This window comes from Rousettus aegyptiacus, unplaced genomic scaffold, assembly GCF_014176215.1.
Source record: "Rousettus aegyptiacus isolate mRouAeg1 unplaced genomic scaffold, mRouAeg1.p scaffold_m13_p_2, whole genome shotgun sequence".
NCBI classification, from domain to species: domain Eukaryota; kingdom Metazoa; phylum Chordata; class Mammalia; order Chiroptera; family Pteropodidae; genus Rousettus; species Rousettus aegyptiacus.
Window position 1 is genome coordinate 165,739,170 of NW_023416295.1, and position 19,525 is coordinate 165,758,694.

A 19,525-nucleotide genomic window follows, 5' to 3' on the forward strand; every position below is an offset into this window, starting at 1 on the left:
GTTATGTGACCCTGGGAAACTATACAAGGCAGTAGCTTTAACATAAAACTACACCTGGATTTGAGTCCTGGCTCTACTATTTCCTGATTGTATGGCTTTGAGCGCCCTGCTTCACCTTTGTAGTGCCACATTTTTGTCATCTGCGAAATGGGGATAACATTTCCATAACCGTGAGAACTATAAAGCACTTTGCAATGGACCTGATACATAGTAAGTGCAAAATAAATATATCTATCATCATCATTGCGTTTAATTTTTATTAAGTAAGTTCCTTTGGCTCTCTGGGATTCAGTTTGCCTCATGAGTCAAAATATGTCTGACTATTTGTATGCATCTGAGGACACCAGGCAGTATTAGGTGACCTCCCAAAGTTGTGTCCTGTGATTCTTAGATGAAAAAATATATGTATTTTCCAACTGCTTGTCTTGAGAAGAGCATAGGATTAAGGCTGATTCCATAAGGAATCAGGATTTAAGCAAAGCCAGCCCCATGATGGAGTCATTTTGATAGCTCCCTTTTTCTCATGCTTCATATTCAATATATTATTCATTAAACAAATACATAACAAATATACATTGAGTGCTAGTTATACAGCCAGTTACAGAGAACTCACCTATTTTATTTTCTGACATTTTGTTTTACCACAATTAATTGAGCACTTACTACATGCCAGGCATTGCAATAAGTGATTATTTTCTCTGATCCTGACTGCTACTTGGTATCAATGTGCACATCATCCCACTTTACGGGTGCAGGAACTCAGTAATGGAGCTGGGATATAAACCGAGTCTGACTGACAGTCTGATTCCTATACATATTATACTGTCCGTAGAAAGGTCCTCCTTAATATGATTCTTTTACTAGAAGTCTTTTAAAATTTTTCTTTAATCTTCCCTATCCACAGAAGAGTATTTTTTTCTGACATGTCAGTTTATTCCATCGCAACGAGCCTTTAAAGCTGGAGATGAAGTCTTATTCATTTTCACATCTCCACTAACTAGTAGAGTCCAGCAGGTAATAAGCATTCAGTAAATGTCTATTGAACTGACCTCTATTAAAACGTGAACCACGCTGGGGGCGGTAGCCTAGGCAGAGGGCAGCCTGGGCTATTCCCCTCCCCCCCTCAGTCAGCCTCCCTCGTACCTTGTCAAGGCCACACTGTTCAAAAGTTTTCCAGGATGTGGATTCTTAAAACTAAAGATCATAAACAGCAGACACAGAAACGGATTCTCTTGGACTGTGCTCTAGTCTGCGAAAGTTCAGAGCCACAGAGGGTGGGTGGCCAGACCAGGAGTGGCTCTTGTGTGTAAGTTAGGTGAACTGGAAATTATGTGCACGCGGTGTATACACACAGGCACACGCGTGTACTTTTTATATACAGAGACAAACAAAGCAAAAGCTTTTTCACATTCCTCCTGCTCTAACCACAGAGTGTTGTTTTAGTGTACTGCAGCGAGTGATTATCCACTCCACAGAAAATTACTATTTTGGTTTTTCTTAAAGGGTAGTTTGTTCTACAGTAGAAAAGTACTAAAAGACTAAGTTTCCAAAAGGAGTATTTTTGTCATATAGAAGAGCAGCAGGGTGTGGAAAAAAAAGCGCTGGCTTGGGGGTTGGGACTCCAGCGTCTACACCCCTCGCTGCCCTGGACGAACTGTTGCATTGGGGACGAGTCCCCTTTCTGAATTTTAGAGTCTTGTATAAAAGAAATTCTAAAGAAGTAATCCATACCTTCCCTATTCTACCCCATAATTTGGCCTACGGTAACCTTTGGAAACTGAGAATGCAGATTTGGGGTCGTACAGAGCTGAGTTTAGACTGAGCATGGCTACTTCAGGCTACAGAGTCAGCCTTTAGGGGCCCGTGTTGCTTTTTCTATGAAACGGGGTTAGTAATTGTGTCCACTATTTAGGGTTGTTGTGAGGATTAATAAAGGGGTGTGCGTGAACACTTGATTCGGTGTTTGACACATGATATGCCTTTGACAAGTGTTAAATAAAGGAAGAGTAGCAATAACGATAATTACCAAAATAACAAAATATCAAGGAATTATCAAAATAACAGAATAAAGATCAAAATAGCAGTAACGATCAAAACCATGTCCTGGAAAAGAGAAGGGAGGTACGAAGCAGAGGACACAGTCCCTGGCTTTAAGAAAACAAGGTGTATAAACCAGGGGAACAAGAAAAGACAATGTGGATTGAGCTCTAGGGCAGGGCAGAGAAAGGTGATATCAGGATTCAGAGCGGGTGAGAGCCCCTCGGACTGCCCAGGTCAACAGAGGCTTACCGGAGACGGTGGCAGAGGATCTGGGCCTTATTATACCCAGGTGGTAGGACAAAAGATGGTGAGATTTCTAGCCGAGGGTGTAATGGGCTTTCAGAGGTCAGTACACAGACTGCTTTGGCAGAGCAGAGGGTTTTAAATAAAATATAAGTGGGGCAAAGGCCTGTCTAGTTTCTTCCTCAGGGAATACAAATCAATAGTCAGTGTTTACTTTCTACACAAAATTCTAAATCTAAAATTTACTTCAGTGAAAGAAAGGCTGGCTTCGTACGAGGGGCTGTGTTGGTGTGGCTTGGGTATTGATGTTTGCATCTTCCTGGGGCGTGTGTGTGACTTGAGGACACAGCCTGGACAGGGCTGGGGGCAGGGGGACAGTGAATGTGTTCACCAGAGCCAGTGCCAGCTGTTCGGCTGAGCAGGGCCTCCAGGTGTACAGAGAATTTGCCCAAAGAGAAATGGAAGGTGGTCTTCTCTGCTTTGTCTCTTTTATTGACTTGCTCTGTTATCCGTGGTTTGGATCCCCTATGGTGGCCACCCAGGTGCCCCCATGTCCAAAATGATTATGTTAAACAGGTCATGAGTCTGGGTGATGAGTGAGCCTCATGGTTTGTTGAGATTCTGTCACAGGATAAATTATTTTTTAAAATAAGTGACGAAAGACTAGCAAAGTTAGCATCAACTCTCCCCATCCCCTGATAAAAGGCTAACGATAGATCGCTAAAGACCCACTGAGGGAAATTGTGATGAAGGGAAGGGAAGAGTTTGGGGGCAGGGAAGTTGGGAGCGGTTGTCCAAGAAAGGGGAGAAATATGGAGATAGGGTCTCATAGACTAACGCCCCGAGGAGCACCCCAGACTGGGGAATGGCTGCGGGATGCCATGTCCTTACACCATGGGGACTACTCCTGGGAGCAGTATCTCTGGGCTCACCTGCAGAGCAGCATCCCTGAGATGGGTGGTTAAGACCAGTGCTCGGCAGACACAGTACGAAGAGGCCGTGTGGTAAAGCTGGCGACCACTAAGGGGTAATGAATTGCTCCCTACCCCAGTTTTCTGGTCTCACCAGTTCCAGACTTCTCGAATTACCCGGTAGCGAGAGGGAGAGTGAGTTCTACTCACCACACCCATTCCTGAGTTCTCTGTATGTCTCCCACCAGCCAGGAGAAGTTGGGGGGTCTTAACAGCAGATTACACTTGATTTGAGAAATGAAAAGTCTTCTGACATATCCTGCACCCTAGATTTGTGGACTAAACTCTTTGCCCACTACACTTCTGTTCTTAAGGTACTATGAGCAATTAGGTAAGAGAGTCGACTGATTTGCTCGCTAGCATCCCCACTGTTTCTTCTTGTGAAAAGCCCGGGTTAGCACAGCAACGTCTGTGGCTGTTTTGTCAAGAAGGCAGGAGAGTTTTCTAGGCCTCTCACCATGGTCTAAAGAGTGAGTAGGACCACTCCGCGAAAGCAGAGACTGCTCAGGAACCAGGCCAAGTGACAAGCAAGTACGGTATTTGGACTTACCGTGCCCAGATGTTTCAATGCCTCAAGGCCAAGGGGTCGCACTACTCATGCAGAATCGAGAAAGCAAATTTCCACAAACAATTCTGTGACTCTTGAATCCCTCAACCGAATCAATGATATAAAAAGGGGTTCAGAGTGTAAGAGAGAGGGTTTGTGGAGAAAGTCCCATGTGGAAGCACTGTATAAGTCCTCTTTATCCCACCAGGAGACTGGGGGCGGGGAAGGTAGGAGTGGGGAGGGGGGTGTTCTACCTCCTTCTCGTGCAATCATTGCTGCAATTGACTTTAAAATATTTTTATTACCCTAAAAAGAAACCTCACATCCGTTAGCTGTCACTCCCCATTTTGCCCCCAGCCCCATAACCCTAGGCAATTACTAATTTACTTTCTGTTTCTATAGATTTGTTTATTCTCTGCATTTCATATAAATGGAATCATATTATGTGGTATTTTGTGACTAGCTTCTTTTACATAGCATAATGTTTTCAAGGTTCATTCATGTTATATTGTGAATCGGACCTTCATTCTCTCACCCAATAATATTTTATTTAATGAACGTACCACACTTTGTGTATCCATTTATCAGCTGATGGACATTTGGGTTGTTTCCACTTTGGGGCTCTCATGAATAACACTGCTGTGAACAATTGGTATGTAAGTTTTTGTTTGGATATATGTTTTCATGTCTTTTGGGGCTATATCTGGGAGTGGAATTGCTGGATCACATGAGAACTCAGTTTTAACCTCTGAGGAACTACCAGACTGTTCACTGAATCACTTTTAAGTGGATGGTAGGAGACAAATATAAAATTTTGTCCTGATTATGTCACAAGTTATATTTATTCAACATACTGATTACAGACTCAGCCCTCAGCCCAGCCAGCCACCCTCTGTGGCTTCAGAGGTCAGGAACCAGAGGGGTGAAGAGAGGCGGGGGAAGGGAGGGAGGGAGGGAGGAAAGGCAAACAGGAGCTTAAAGACAAGGCATGGAGATGCCAGATGAGACCTCAGGAGTGGTCGGAGGTGGATAAGAAGTGGCTTGGACCCAGAAGTCTATGGGGCCATTGAGCTAACAGTGTGTGCTTGGTATTGACTCATTCAGCATTCAGTGCAAATGTGTCTATTATGTAGCCAGGCTACTATCTTTAAGTGAAATTATGATTATACACACATTGCTTTACCTAAGCATCACAAACAAATGAGGAGGCTATCAGCCCATTTTACAAATGAGAAAACTCAGGCTCAGATAAATGACTAGGCCAGGGTCATGCAACTCTTACTGGCAATCTGGGATCAGAAACGTTGTCTGCTTGATTTTGAGGTCATTTTTAACTACTCTCAGTTAGCCTGGACTCCTTGGCTTACCTTGCCAGCTCCTGAAGGACTAGTTTTGCATAGCGCCCAAAATCCTTCTGTGGAGTGGAATGTGCTGGTAAAAGGCTCTCAAAAAACAACCATAAAAAAAGTCAAGACATGTGCCAATTTCCATGGTGTAGGTATACCTATCACAGCAGATTTCAAGGCACCATCACTTTAACGACTGGCTCACAAATTTCCTGGATTTTTACCAGTTAGCTCTTAAGAACCAGTATTAGCAACTTCAGCACATCTCTGCTTCTATGCCTTTGAGTTTTAACAAATCTTTGCCCTCAGTCTTTAGAGTCTGATTTCCAAATTTCCAGAACAACATGCGTCCTTGAGTGTTCTGGTTAATTGACGTATATAACCTGTAATACCAACTCAACGAATTATTTTGGGGGGAAGATAAGCTTGTAAATCCTGGTGCTTTATGACCCATAGAAATAGAAGCGAAGCCATATTAAAGACATGCACTAAATTTGGATGCATTTTCCTCTTTTACCTCTAACTAATAGCTAACATATTTTTAGGCTTATTCCAGAAACGTCAGTTATAAGCCAGTGACCATATGACAGAAGCTAAAATTGACAGAAGCCAGACCTTCTTCAACACAGTATTTCTCAAACTTGGGTCTGCATGTCCTACCAGAATTTAAAAAATATAATACATGTTTTTCATGGTAATCATTAAAAACTTTAATATCACTTATAAAGATAAAGATAAACCTTCCTTCTCTTTTTGTGCATGATTCACAACCTAATGTACAAAGACTTTAGTTTCTTATGGGAGATTGATTCTTTGATAGAGGAGGGTGATAATATTTTTTACTTTAAAATGGGTATGTATATTCCTCATGGGATATACATTCCTTAGAATCTGTTCACCTGTTTAAAAAATCACCCTTCCATATTGTTTTCAGATTTTTTATACATTCTTTTCAACTTTATTCAGCTTCTTTTGTTTTCACACAAACAGGCAACTGGTGACAACCCCCGGCCCTCGCTCTGCGACCGATCAGTGAGAGCAGGCTAAACTGACAATCTTATTATCTTCCAACCAATTTCACGTGGTTCACCAGAGCAGGATCTGCAGGAATGATATTTCCTAGCTGCTAATAACCAACCAGCTTTGTAATCACGCGGCCCTGAGCTAACATTTTGCCTTTGGCTTATAGTGGGAGTCATTAGATCCTAGAAAATTCCCTCTCTGTCCTGTTTCTAAGTGTGATTTCCCCAGAATCAGAGAAAATATAAATTCTTTTGAGCTTTGCTTGTCTCACAAGTGAATGTGTGGATGAAACAAGCACCTGCATCACTTGGTGCTGCCTGGACACAGCCCCTGATCCAACCGGAAGAAGCCACGCTCCAGATGGACGCGGACGCTGGAGCTCACTGTTGTAGCACGCTTGGAGTTTTCTGTAGGAAATTAACGAAATAACTCGAACATTCTTTCTCTCCTCTCCTTTCCACTCTTCACTTCCCTCTGTAATGAAACAGCTGAAGCTCAGTGCTTTAGCTCTCTCAAGAGGGCAAAAGTGTTTGACAATTTTATTCTCTTGTGACCATCCGATCAAAAAGAAAAGTCTCTTCTCTCTTTCATTTGCTTATTCCAAAAAGTGCTTCTCATCAAGGCTATAGTACTTCACTGAAGATGCAACTTTCTGGGAAAAAAAAAAAAAAGATGTACTGAAATGATAGCTCGAAGATACAGCCTTTAAAAATGGTAAAAGTGGCACTTTAGAGAGAACCCAATCATGTTGTAAGTGGATGCAATCCTGTATTCAACAAAATAATTGTGGCACAGTCACATAGCAGGTTGCTAATGCTGTGGACAAAATCATCCGATGAATCAAAATGAGGGTTGAATCTTCCCCAAGTGGTCATTCCTTTGTTTAATGTGTATGTTCCTTCTTCATAATGAACCCACTAATGGAAAGTTTAAATGGAAATGTTCAGTGGCAATTTAAAAATATTGATGGAGTGTCTTGTAGGTGCACAGCAGTTACCATCTAGTTTAGAGACACAATTCAATTGACTTCAACAGTGCACAAAGCTTTGTGGTAGGTGATATGGACAGAAATTGGTGGTCTCTTCCTCAGAGGGTTTGTAATTTAGAGTAGAATAGACACATGTACAGAAATAAGAAAACAGACAATTACCCATGCCATGTATATTCCCTAAATGCCTGTCATGGGCCAGGCACAGTGACGAGGCAAGAAGAACTGGTAACTCCCTTAATAAAAGCAAAACGCGAGGATTAAAATTCCTTTCTTCCTTCAACAAATATTTATGGAGCATCTACCACATGCCAGCTGCTCTTGGAGCTGTGGGTATAGCAGCGAACAAAATAAAGTTCCTACTCTCATGAAGATTATGTTCTATTGGGGAGAAAGAAAATGAACAAATACATTTAGTTTTGGGGAGGTAAATATTATGAAGACTATAGGGAGGGGTAAGTGGATTAAAAGAGATGCAGGGGGCTATTTTAGATCAAGTGGTCGGGGAAAGCCTCTCTGGGATGACCTTTGAGTTGTAGGAGAGAGAAGGCCATGTGGATCTCCTAGGTAGAGGGAATGACAGATACAAAGGCTCACAGGTGAGGAGCTCAGTGTGTTTGTGGAAGAGCAGAGAGTCCAGCGGGAGGGAGTGGAGCTGGTGTCCTTCAGAGGTCGCTGGCAGCTGGCTGTCGTAGGGGCTGAGCAAGGCCATAGATCTAGGCAGCTCTTTGGATTGAGCCAGTCGTTCCTGTCAGGGTTCTGGCAGAGCTCACCCCGACTTTATTTATTAACCTTTTAAAACTTCATTTATTTTAATAGATGCATTGTTAAAGGATAACACACATGCAGAAAAGTACAGAAACCAAAGCGTTAACAGCTCAATGAATTTTCATAAAGTGTACCCCTGACCTCGCCAGGTAGCTACCACCTACGTCAAGAAATAGAACATTATCAGGGACCCAGAACCTTTCCCGCTCATGCCCGGTCGTCAGTCTCCGCCCCCGTCCTGAGAAGGAACCACCGGCTTGACTTTGGACAACATAGGTCAGTTTTGCCTGTTCTTTATCTTAACTGAATCCTACAGTATGTGCTCTTTTGTGTCTGGCTTCTTTGTGGAATTCATTCTTTCATTGTGCATAAGATTATTTCATTCTTCTCATTGCCGACTAGAATTCTGTTGTTTGAATATGTCATAATTTATTTGCCCATTCTACTGTTAACGGACATTTGGGTGGTTTCTGGCTTGGGGCTATTGTGAACAATGTTACTATAAGCATTCTAGTACATATCTTTTGATGACCATATGTTTGCACTTCTGCTGGGTAAATACCAAGAAGTCAAATTACTTGGACTTAGGGAATACATATATTTAGTTGCAATACAAAAGCGATTATGCCCATTTTACGTTCTCACGAAGAGCGTACGAACGTACCAGTTTAACCGTGCTGGTCTCTCTACATAACTGCCAGTGCTTGGTGTTTAAAGATTTCTTATCCTTAGCCATTACATTTCCGTGTGGTAGGATTACCAGCTTTTATGAGCACGGCAATGTAGCCAGAATGGGTCTGATCCATTGCCCCCAAGGACTCGAAAGCCCCCGAAAGGCCATAAAACAATGGGTGAGGGGAGGAACATGAGCTTCTATTAGTATATATTTTTAAAACAGCTTTCTTACGCTGTAATTCACATACCATATAATTTACCCATTTAATGTGCATAATTCAGTGGTCTTTAGTATAGTCACGGATCTGTGCAATCATCACCATAGCCAATCCCACGACATTTCATCATCTCAAAAAGAAATTCCATACCCTTAGGTATAACTCTTCTATTACCTAATATCCTCCCCAGCCCTACACAACCACTAATCTACTTAAGATTTCTCTATTTTAAGCTTTCATGTGAATGGAATTATTTACCGTGTGGTCTTCTGCGACTGGCTTCTTTCACTTAACGTAATGTTTTCAAGGTTCATTGTGTAATAATATGTGTCAATGGTTTATTTCTGTTTATGGTTGAGGGATATTCCAGTGTATGGACATACCAATTTCATTTATCCATTCGGTCATTGATGAACTGTACCTATTTTTAATCTTTTAAAAATATTGATATTTTCTGTTTTATAACATGACATTATACTAGTATATAATTTAATATATATTGTGGTTTATACGTACGTAAATGTTTACATACATACACTAGGGGGATCATCTCAAAAAGGCTTTTCTGATAAGAGTTTGCAATCAATAGAGTTTGAAGGTCCCTGAGTTAGAATCAACATTCTCTTTCGCTTGGGGTTAAAAATAGAATGACTCCGCTTTGAGGCTGCCTAAGTTCTCAGAGTTTGCTTGTTTCAGATAAACATGGTGGAAAAGGGAACCAAAAGAATGAATATTCCTGCTAATGTGGCAAATGAAAGCTATGGCTAGTTTAATTTTTTAAAAAAATAGATATGATCATATTTATAACTCAAATGTTAAGGAGCTGTTTATTCTAAAATTATTCTTCCTCGAGTAGCCTCTAACAGCCGAGGCTGTGCCTCTCTCGATTTTGTGTCTAGTACCCATGTCTTTGTCGCGTTGCTGCTTGGTCTGAAACACTCTTTCCTTTGTCTATGCATCCAGTAGTGCTCTGGGAGAGCCCAGCCTCCTCCAGGAAGGATCGCAGTCAGAGCTTTTTGGCTGCAAATAACGGAACCTCACTCATTCTAGAACAGTGGTTCCCCGCGGATGTGCAAGTTTGCCATCCCTACTACTCCCAAGACATTTGACACTGTCTGGAGACATTTCTGATTATTACAACTGGAGAGTGCTACTGGCATCTGGTAGGTAGAAGCCAGAGATGCTGGTAAACATCCTAAAATGCACAGGACAGCCCCACAATAAAGAATTACGTGACCCCAAATGCCAATAGTTCTGGTCTCTTCACAATAGTGCCAATCTCCCTCTCTGTCTTCCCTCTTCCTCGTTCTCTTTCTTCCCCCTCCCTCTCTCCCTCTCTTTCTCTCTCTCTATAGCAGCCTGTCATTGCCTTTCTCACAGAGTTTAATACTCTCCTGTTCACAGCCTGGCTGTCTGTCTCCCTAAGGAGCAGTACCTGACCACTCGCTGCTCCCCAATTCACAAGTCCTTAGTTCAAGTGACCAGCAGGGACTATTGAGCAACTCTGAACCACAGATCCAAAGAAGAGGAACAATAACTCACCCAGCTTGGGGCAGTTGTCCACTTCTTATCCCGTCCGTTATGACTGGATAGCAGAGTCACTCTCTCACATTGTTGCCAGGTCCTATTCCTAGGGACCGGAAGAGCAGTTCTCAGAGAAACAAGAGCCAGGGTTGAATGGACTGTGGTTAGGAGCATCATAACACCTATCTCACTCCCTGGGAATCTCTTGCTATACTCTTTTTCTTCTCCACTGGACTATGAGCTCCCTTGGGGCTTGTCTGTATAGCTCCAGTGCCAAGCATACACTGCCGAGCACTGTGAGCACCCAGCAAAGACTTCCTGAATGAAGGAGCATTTATTCATAAGTGGTAATGAAAGCCGTTGTGTACAAAGCTCTCAATAAAACACTAGAAAACATAGCGAGTAAACAACAACAACAGCGAGGGTCTGGAGGCATATCCCTGGAAAGGGCATACTTTTATTGAAAAGAGAAAAAACAAAGCTGAAAAGTGCTTGCCTAGGAAGTTACTGAGAGTAGAAAAATTTTCCTGCAAAGGCCATCACTGCCAGTCACGGGCAGTACAACTATTATATACAACAACACCGGTGTCTAACCTCATTGTGGAACACATTTAAAACTTCACTTGGTATTCCCGTCCACATTCTAAAATCAGGTCTTCTTAGCATTAAAAAACACAACAACAAATGTCCACAGGCACTGTGGCCTAGGATACAGCCTCGATGTTAGGACTGCCCACGGCAAGTTCCTTGGCTCAGGCTTTCCTGGCTAAAACCCACTTATGTAACATCTCCCACAGTGAAGTCAGAGTGACCATACAAGTTAAAAATAAATGTTAAAACACTGTTATGAACTGATTATATCCCCCCAAAATTCATGTATTGAAGCCCCAAACTCCCCATGCCTCAGAATGTGATTGTATTTGAAGAAAGGGTCCTTCAAGAGAGGTGATTGAGTTTAAATGAGGTCATCAGGGTAAGCCCTAATCCCATATGACCAGTGTCTTATAAGCAGAGGCGATTCGGACATAAACAGACACACCAAGGATGTGTGTGCACAAAAGGAAGACTATGTGAGGTCACAGGAAGGACATGGCCATTGTGAACCAAGGAGAGGGACCTCAGAAAATACCAACCTTGCACACAACTTGATCTTGGACTTCCAGTCTCCATAACTGTAAGTAAATAAATCCCTGTTGTTTAAACCCCCTAGTCTGTGTAATGGCAGCCCTGGCAAACTGATACTATCACTTTATCTGGTGGTTCCCCTTCTTTTCAAGCGTAAGGACTTTTAATTTTATTGTTTGTTTATTATTGCATCCAAATTTACTTTATCGAACCAGAAAAGAAAAAGCACAGAAAAATCATAACAAGTTTATCAGACATCTCTGGAAAGAAAGCCTGAAAAACCAAGGGCCCATCCTAATCCAGGAGAACCTCATTTCACTTGATTATATCTGCAAAGATCATACACCCAAACAGGGTCCCATTCACAGCTTCCAGGGGTTAAGACTTGAATATATATATATATATATATATATATATATTTTTTTTGAGTGACAAATTCTACTCATCAGAAATGGCTGTGCTTGAGGAGAGTTGGAATGCGATTGCAAGAAGCACGAAGAATCTTCTGAAATGCTGGTGATGTTCTTGTTTCTGGTCTGGGTGCTGGTTACACTGTGGTTTCAGTTTATAAAAATTCATCCAGTTATTCCTCTAGGAATGTGTACTTTTTTTTATGTGGATGTTATGCTTCAACAACAAAAATTTTTCAAGTCACTTTTGTTTAGAATTTGCACTCATTTTTATTCTTTTGATTTATGTTTCTCGAAAATATTAGGGAAAAGTAAATCTATCAAAGTCTTAAAATAAGGCAAAAGAAGACTGTAATTGTATATATCACCATAGGCTTTGATTTCTCCTGTGTATCTGTGATTTAAGAACTATATAAGGAGTAAAAGCCACAAAATATTCGATATTTTTAAGTTGAATTTATATTTTTCTTCTTTACAACATCTATATACGTTTGAAAACTATTTGTACATAAATGTCTCAGGCATTATGTATTTGTTTACGGATTATGCTTACTTACCATATTGATCCACAGACACTTTGCCATAGTTTATGGCCACTCTATAGTCATAGTTTGGGGATCTTGTCTAACCCTCCCCAAAATGAACAATGTCTGGTGGTGAAGAGCATGGAATTTGGAGTCAGACTGTCTAGATTGGAATCCCAGATTCTGTCATTTTCTTGGTATATGGACTCAGTATGTGCTTCAGTTTTTCTACCCGTAAAATGGAGTGATAATAGTATCTAATTCATAGGGTTGTTGCAAGTATTGAGACAAACTGATACATGTGAAATACAGAAACTGTTTCCCTTACACAGTAACTGGGCCAGATTATAAAGTATTAGTTATAGTTATTGTTGTTGTTGTTGTTATTGTTACCATCATCTGTGGTTGTTGCCAGAGTGAGGACTCAAAGCTAGTAGCTTCCCTACTCCTAATTGGGTAAAATATTAGGGATACAGATCATTTGGTGGGGGATCTTATCTTTTGGTTGTTGTGAATAATGCTGCTTCAAACATGGATGTACAAATATCTGTTCCAGTCCCTGATTTCAATCCTTCTGTGTGTTATAGGATATATAAATAGAAGTGGAATTGCTAATCAAATGATAATTCTGTTAACCTTTTGAAGAACTGCCATGTTATTTTCCTCAGCAGCTGCACTATTTTGTATTCCTACCAGCAATGCACAATGGTTTCTCTATATCTTTGTCAATGCTTGCTGTTTTCTGTTTTTGTTGTTGTTGTTGCTTTTTATTTATTTCTATTTTTTATATTTTTGATAAAAGCTGTGATGGTTAATTTTACCTGTTAACTTAGCTGGGCCACAGTGCCCAGATAATTGGCCAAACATTCTTCTGGATGTTTCTGTGAGGATGTTTTTGGATGAGCTTAAAATTTGAGTGAGTGGACTTTAAGTGAAACAAATTTCCCTCCACAATGGGGGTGGGCCTCATCCAATCAGTCGAAGGTCTGAATAGAGCAAAGAGACCTACCCTTCCCCAAGTACTGGCTATTCTCCAGCAGCTGGCTTTTGGACCAGAACTGGAACATTGGTTCTTCCTGGTTCTCCAGCCTGACAGTCTTTGGGCTGGAACTCCAGCATCAGCTCTCCTGGCTCCCTAGCCTGGCGGCCCATCCTGCAGATTTTAAACTTGTCAGCCTCTAGAATCATGTAACTCAGTTCCTTACACTAAATGTATAATAATTTACATATAATAAATATTTTATATATTTATATGTGTATGTATTTATATGTGTGTATAAATATATTGATCCTGTTTCTCTGGAGAAACCTAATATAATAGTCATCTTGATGAGTGTGCAGATCTCGTTAATATTTGGATTTTGTTATAAATAAATATATAATATATACACGATATATGTAAAACTTTTATTGAGACCTACTATGAGCCAGATGCCACCCTAAGCATATTACATGTCTTAACTCATGTGATGCACACACAATCCCCCCGAGGCAAGCATTATAACCCCCAATTTATAGATGAGAAAGCAGTTGTGTACAGGTTAAGTAACACTTGCCTATGGTGTGTGGTGATTTGAACTCAGCAGTCTGGTTTCAGAATGCTTGCTCTTGCCAAATGATGCTCAGATGACTTCTGTTCCAGTAGCTTCACTTAACTGCAATCATCTCGGTGATTTCTTATGCACTGATTTCCTTCCCCTCTTTCTAAAAGTCTTTCTCTACTCTGTTCTCTAAAAGTATTCAAGGCTAGGTCCTGCGATATTCCCTATTGCGACATAAGGCACAAAGGCAGAAACCACGGTTTCGGGTCCTAACAAAATTCTGAAACTATGTCCTTGAGAAATAAGGGCATTTAAGAACAGCTAAATCCTCCTCACTGAAAGAGGGGAAATTAAATTGTTTAAAAATGTAAATTATTCCCATAATGTATTTCAGCCAAATAATTAAAGTGTCCTCATATTAATTACACTTCGAGGCTCTCCTTGCCCTGCTTTGCTGGGCTCTCCTTTTTCCTTGGGTTAAGTGAGGACAAGCATTTTGAGGTAGCACAGAATTGCATTTCAAGGAAAGTCTCACAAGGCTGGCTAGGTACAGATTCTTATCCAAAAGAATTGCCCAGCTAAGCAATTAAGTCAGTTTCAGAAGTTACTCACTTTCAGCTAACCTTTGTAGAAGCTGGAGGCACAGTTATAACTCACAGGTTTTTTTTTTTTTTTTTTTTTTTTTTAAAAAAAGATCAAACTCCCCCCTCCAGTACAAAATACATCCAGCACTCGAAACTTGGAAACGGTACTAGGCCCCTCTCTTAAGAATTGCTGCAAAGGCTTTCACATCCTGTTGACCTTACTGTGTCCCATCCCTTAAAAGCAAAGCCCGAATAGTTTCATCAGAGTCGTTTGCTTTGACCTTGATGTGTTTCCCAGGATAACTGTCTTCTGCAATGTGTCTTGGAAACTTAGACTCTCCCAGGTTGTAAAGCATTAGCTACTGCTAGAAAGTGGCTGAGCAAGGCATGTCATAGCTCAAATCGTTTGGTAGAGTTTTAAATTAGAAAGAGATCTCAAAGACCATCAAATCACATTCAAATAATAATAATAATAATAATAATAATAATAGGAACACTGCCTCTCGCCATACAACCAGGAAGATTCTCTAATAATGTGAGGGCATGGGACAGGGGAGGTTTGGCTGACCACATCTTTGTATGCAAGCCTGCAGAGACACTGGCCAGCCAGGTATTTAAAAACCTAATTAAATTCTAATAAACGACACAACCACATGTACTAGTATATGGGTAAAGTTTAGAAGGACACACAAAATTGTTCATGGTGGTTATCTTCGGGCAGGGGATCCAGAAGGAAGAGAAGGCTATACTTTTTACTTTATACATAATTGTATTACTTGACTTATTTTACAATGAGCATTTTATTAATTGAGTAATAATCAAAATCTTAAAAACTTTTTAAAAATAGCGACTAACAAAAACTGAGGCTGAAGAAGAGCATCCAGAAGAACAGGAATGTGCTAATATACTGTATGGAGTGTCTGTTATCTAGCTTTGGCCATCAGAGGGATGGCAATAAGTTAAAGAACTGTATTCAAGAAAGAAATAAAAAATGTGGTGGGGGCTGTAAATCATAGAGGGGGATTTTTGAATGAATTTAGCTAACCTCAAACTTTTGAAAGCTCAACATGTAAAAGAGGGACTTATCATCTATCTCATTATGAAGAGCCAGTACATGGACACTCATTCATTCATTCATAAAATATCATAAACAAAGCGTAACTTCCCTAAAAAGGCATTTGAGAAAGTATTTCCCCTCACAAAGAATTCGACTCCTTTAAGAAGAATGAGCTGCTTGTTTTGTAACGTGTCCAAGGAATGGTTGACCGACCAATTCTCAGAGATGAACACCTGCATTTTAGAGGGCAGACTAGGAAATATCTAATGACTCTTACTAGTTCATATTTATATATCATTCTCCTGCTCAAAAAACACCACGAAGGCTGCAAATCGCCAACAGTATAAACGAAGGTTGAATTATTCACTCTCGCGGTCAAGGCCCTTCGGAATGTGGCTCTGCTCGCCTTTCCCAGTTTATCTCCAGCTGCCCCCATTCGGCACCCGCTTCCCGGCCTCACTCTCCTCCAGTCGTCAGGCACCTCTGGCCTCTTTGCCTTTCCTTTGTTCATGCTGTTCATTCCCAGAATGACTTTTCGGCTGTTCTTGGCCTAATGAAATGCAATTCATTTTTCAATTTGAATCATCAAATACGACCTTGCTTTGAGGCTTTCTCACTCTCCCAGAGATTACGTTTCAAAACCGACATTCGCTGGTAGGAATTCATGGTCATTCATTCAGCTAGGGTCCGTTCTACTTGGTTGGTTAGTACCCAAGCCATATGAGAGGTTAAAACTGTAAAACATCCCTCTGCTGTCTCTGTAGCACACCTAATATTGTATTATGGTTAGTTTTTTGTGCTTCTATATCTGCTGTGAGACCATGAGCCCCTTGAGTTCAGGACCACGTCCAATCAAATCCAGACCCTCCATAGCTATCTGGAAATCTGAGTTAAATGAATTAACGAACTTTAAATATCTCTGGTTCTAATCTTTACCAGTCAATTAAACCATCTAATTCCAGTAAGCAGTTACCTCCTTCATGATGAGAGATTTTAGTTGAAATTGGTATAATTTACGAATACCATATTTCTTACTATGTTAGAGGTCTTTGGGAACGTTCTGAGAATACACCTAGTTGATGAAGGTAAATTTTCAAAGAAGTGGGGATACCTGTGATCACGATTCTCAGAGGGAGTAGTTTAGAGTCCAACACACAGAGTCCACCATCCAACTTGAGAGTCCAACAGATCTGACTTTGAATTCTAGCTCTGCCAAGTGCTAGCCATGTGAGCCTGAGCACATTATTACTGTGACTAAGCCTTAGCGACCCCAATTGTAAAAAGGGGATAAAAACGGTAACTTCTTTGTAGGGTTGTTGCAAGAAGGATGTCATAAGACTCATCACACACGGCACTAAGTTCAATATCTGTCATAAAAGTAGATATTATCATTTCCAAATGTTCTAGATTTGAGTGTTGTACAAACAACCCTGGATTCATGAGCAAGTACGACCTCTCGTAACTACCCCTTGCTCCTCACAATGCACGTACATATATTTCGAGTGCCTGGTTCCTAAAAGATGTTGTAAGACATTGAATATACTCAAAATATGTACGTCAATGTTTGGAGCATTTGGAGTCCAAAAGGAATGTGTTTTTACATTTGTTATGTTTAAGGTTGTTGTTTTTCCTTAAATCTAGCAACAAATTGACTTGACCCATTTCGTATTAAGCCCTTCCCATGAGCAGAGCATTGTGACTTGTACTTACTCAAATCCAAAGTAAGGTCTAAATCTAAAAGAAAGAAAATCACCTTTTTAAAGAACCAAACTCCATGAGGGAAGAAAGTAGGCCAAACACCTACTGGACAAGCTGTTGGAAGGGAAACACCATTTCTTTTAACTTGTGTTACTTGCTACTGGCACTAAAATAAATCCATTTGTGCCAACATCTATTATTTTCCCACTTCCAAAGGTCAGCATTCAAACAATACAAAAGTTTCTAGATAGGACCTCATAAAAACGATTACTTCTCATGGAAAGTTTAAATTCTGGTTCTGCTTTTTTCTGACTGTGAGATTTTGCCATACCTCAACCTCTCTAAAGCTCGGTTCTTGTTTTTCAGTCTCTAAAATGGGAATAATAATGTAACAATGTTTCATAACCTGTGACTCAATTTTCTTTTCAACCTCATCCCAAACAATAGGGATAATAATACCCACCTCAGGGTTTGTTTGTCCGTTTGTTTGTTTGTTTTTTGTGAAGAATGCCACAGACTCTTTCCATTCTTCTCCAAAGTTCAAGTTCAGGTTTTCATGAATAGTTTTCAATTTCCTGTTTGTATTTGGTCAATTTCCAGAACTCTGAAATGATCATTCTTGAAGAGTTTTGTCCAGTTTTATTGGTTATTTGGGGCAGGAGTAGTTTCCTGCCTCTTCTCTCTGCCTTAGCCAGAAGTTCCCCTTGTGCATGCATTTTTAATACTTTTGATACAGAGTGATAAGTTGCCTTCCAGAAATATTATACCAAATTATGCTCCTATCAGAAGTATACGAGAGTGCCAATTTCCTTATAAATTTTCCAGGACTGATTAAAATAATTCTATCATAATTTACAGGCAAAAATCTTACCATATTATGGGTTTAATTTAAATCTCTCTAATTACTATTACTTCAAGGATCCTACTTGAGAATAGGATGAGATGATGTTCTATGTGCTTAAATCCCCTGAATGTAAAAAATTCCTGTAGAATTGCAAGGCATGTATTACTGTCTTGCAATACTTAAAGTCTGACCACAGACTACAATCATTCCCACAAATCTTTGCATTCAAGATGCTTCGGATAAGCTGAGACAGATCTCTACCTTACAAATGGAACTCAGGGTTTAAAGCATTATCATACCCATCCTTGAGGAATGTTAGTGATGACGTTACAGCAAACCAAGGTTAAAATAGTGTTCTTGCAAATGCAGGAACTACCGGGTTTAGCAGGAAATTGGGGGAGGAGGGGCAAACCACACTCCATGTGACAGTTTGATGTTTGCAGACGAGCTCTGCTATGGATTTAATATCTGAGAGTGTCAAAATGACAGTTCTATGACAGTGTCCTAAGAATTTCCAGGAATGATGTATGAATTGCTGAAATTCATTCAGCATTTACTCTGAAGGGAACGAGGAAATAAGAAAAAGAAGTCCATAAAATGCAAGAGATAAGGGCTTGGACTTCTCTTTCTCTGTATAACAATATGGATACTTTGTAGAAAATACAAAAAAAAAAATTAGATATGCACAAGAACACAACTTCTACTCTTTGTCTCATCACCCGAAGATAACCATTGTCATAAGATTGGTTATATGCTTTTTGGTTTTATATATGGGAAAGAGAAAGAGCGGAGAGCTAGTTTGTTATCCATGTGAATTCCTTGTTATTGTAAACTCTGGCACTCCTTTTTAGCCCCTCATTTGGGGGGGGGGGCTGCCAAGAAGACATGACGGTAGAACCTAAGACATTAGAATCAATTTTAAAGGTGAAGAGGTAAGCAGCTGATGAAGAATGTATCTACAAGTCTATAACGAGAGTTTTAATATCTGGGAAGACAGTATCAATACCCGTTGTACGAGGGAAGAAATGAAGAACGAAGCACGATGAGAGAGGGCTAAAGCAGTGCTTTTTAAACCACCTGTGAAGATGGATCCGCTTTAACTTTCTGATCCATCCTGAACGGATGCTTTTGTGAAATAGAAAAAACATATATTGTGCATTTGGAAGTCACAGCAATTTCAAATTGCTATAAATTACTCTAAACTTCTGTATTCATCGCAGACTTATAATAAATAATTTGAAGGCCAGAACATGTCCATGGATCCCATATGAGGCAGGATTGTACTAAAATATTTGTTTGTTGCAGTGACAAACTTACATATCAATAGGGCTAAAGACAGTGGTATGCTAGTGAATGCTTAACAACTGGTTCTGGGCGAGGAAGAAGAAAGCCATGATTT

At 40.3% G+C, this 19,525-nt stretch overlaps 1 long non-coding RNA gene across 4 annotated transcripts in view; it reads left to right on the plus strand.

The window, feature by feature from the left end:
- The window catches only part of LOC118613765, a 94,346-nt gene that overhangs the window by 13,201 nt on the left and 61,620 nt on the right, over window positions 1-19,525 (plus strand). For 3 of the 4 annotated variants that reach the window (XR_004955818.1, XR_004955817.1, XR_004955819.1), the window contains one exon: window positions 7,978-8,202. This is a non-coding gene — a long non-coding RNA (uncharacterized LOC118613765). The remainder of the gene's footprint in view (window positions 1-7,977; window positions 8,203-19,525) is intronic. The other variant, XR_004955821.1, reaches the window with a different exon arrangement.